The following is a 2131-nucleotide window of genomic DNA, read 5'->3' on the forward strand; positions in this document are numbered from 1 at the left end:
TTTTTTATACAGGATATTCCTCTGTTGCCCAGGCTGGGGTGTGGTGGCACAATCGTGACTCACTGCAGCCTCAGCCTCCTAGGTTCAAGCAATCCTCCTGCCTCAGCCTCCTGACTAGCTGAGACTACAGGCGTGTGCCACCACGCCTGGCTAATTTTTTGATTTTTTGTAGAGACGGTGGTCTTGCTGTGTTGCCCAGGCTGGTCTCGAACTCCTGGGCTCAAGTGATCCCACTCCCTGGACCTCCCAAAGTGCTGGGATTACAGGCGTGAGCCACTGTGGCGGGCTGGGGGTGCATTTTTCAGCCCAGAGAAGAACCGATGGATCCAGGCTAGGCATTGATTGGCTAGTGTGGCTGCAGGACGGTGAGGCAGGAGTGTTGACAGTATTGCCAGAGAAAGAGTACAGTGAGGGCCGGGTGCAGTGGCTCACGCCTGTAATCCCAGCACTTTGGGAGGCTGAGGCGGGTGGATCACGAGGTCAGGAGATCGAGACCATTCTGGCCAACATGGTGAAACCCCATCTCTACTGAAAACACCAAAAAAAAAAAACACAAAAAAAAATTAGCTGGGTGTGGTGGCAGGCACCTGTAGTCCCAGCTACTCAAGAGGGTGAGGCAGGAGAATCGCTTGAACCTGGGAGGCGGAGGTTGCAGTGAGCCGAGATTGTGCCACTGCACTCCAGCCTGGGCAACAGAGCAAGACTCCATCTCAAAAAATAAGTAAATAAATAGATAAAGAGTGCAATGACAGGCTGTGGGATCTAGACTGGAAGAGAAGGAAGGTCACTAGGGAACCACTGCTGAATGGGGACATGGGAAGCATCAGATAAAGTACCTGGGGGCTGAGGGTTTTGCAGGGGAGGGTGCTGAGCTGGAGGGTGGGGGGTTGGGCAGGCACTGCACTGACGCTGGGGTTTCCACTTTTATGGAGCTGTTAGTCAAATGGGGGAAATGAGTGTTAATCAAATAATCACCTGCATAAACAGAAAATTGAAGAATGTGTGAGGTGCTGTGAAGAACCACAGCAGGTTCTGGGATGGAGGAGAAAGTTCTAGGGGTTTCTCTGAGAAGATAACATTGAAGCCTGGGTAGGACTTAGTCAGGTGAAGAATGGGAGTGGGAGGCCCGGCATGGTGGCCCACGTCTGTAATCCCAGCACTTTGGGAGGCCAAGGAGGGCGGATCATTTGAGGTCAGGAGTTCGAGACCAGCTTGGCCAACATGGTAAAACCCCATCTCTACTAAAAATGCAAAAAATAGCCGGGCATGGTGATGCGCTCCTGTAGTCCCAGCTACTCTGGAGGCTGAGGCAGGAGAATCGCTTGAACCTGGGAGGCAGAGGTTGCAGTGAGCTGAGATCGTGCCACTGCACTCCAGCCTGGGCAACAGAGTGAGACTATCTCAAAGGGAAAAAAAAAAAAAAAAAAAGAATGGGAGTGGGAATATATTAGGCAGAGGCAATAGCACATGACAAGGTCCCGAGGTAGGAGATCTTGCTGAGTTCCAGGAATCTAGAGGAGGCCAGTCCAGTATTTGTTGAGTGCCTACTAAGTGCCTGATACTGTGCTTGGTTTGGGGGCACAGCAGTAAGACAGGTGAAATCCCTGCCTTCACGGAGCTTCATTTAAGGCTGGGAAGAGACTGACAATAAACATATAAACAGAGGATTAGTACGAAAAGGAGGCCGGGCGGGGTGGCTCATGCCTGTAATCCAGCACTTTGGGAGGCTTAGGCGGGTGGATCACTTGAGGTCAGGAGTTCAAGACCAGCCTGACCAACATAGTGAAACCCCGTCTCCACTAAAAAAATACAAAATTAGCTGGGTGTGGTGGCACAGCCTGTAATCTCAGCTACTTGGGAGGCTGAGGCAGGAGACTTGCTTGAATGCAGGAGGCGGAGGTTGTGGTGAACCGACATCACATCATTGCACTCCAGCCTGGGCAACAAGAACAAAACTCTGTCTCAAACAAAAAAAAAAGGAAAGAAAAGAAAAGGAATAAATATGAAAAATTGAGCAGAGGCCGGGCGCAGTGGTCGCTCAAGCCTGTAATCCCAGCACTTTGGGAGGCCGAGACGGGTGGATCACGAGGTCAGGAGATTGAGACCATCCTGGCTAACACGGTGAAACCCC

General features: G+C 51.4%; 1 protein-coding gene across 7 annotated transcripts in view; it reads left to right on the forward strand.

Moving 5' to 3' along the window:
- The window catches only part of TEAD2 (TEA domain family member 2), a 23773-nt gene that overhangs the window by 8363 nt on the left and 13279 nt on the right, over nucleotides 1-2131 (forward strand). The gene's annotated exons all lie outside the window — the stretch shown is intronic.

The sequence above is a fragment of the Mandrillus leucophaeus genome, unplaced genomic scaffold, assembly GCF_000951045.1.
Source record: "Mandrillus leucophaeus isolate KB7577 unplaced genomic scaffold, Mleu.le_1.0 Scaffold200, whole genome shotgun sequence".
Classification (NCBI taxonomy): domain Eukaryota; kingdom Metazoa; phylum Chordata; class Mammalia; order Primates; family Cercopithecidae; genus Mandrillus; species Mandrillus leucophaeus.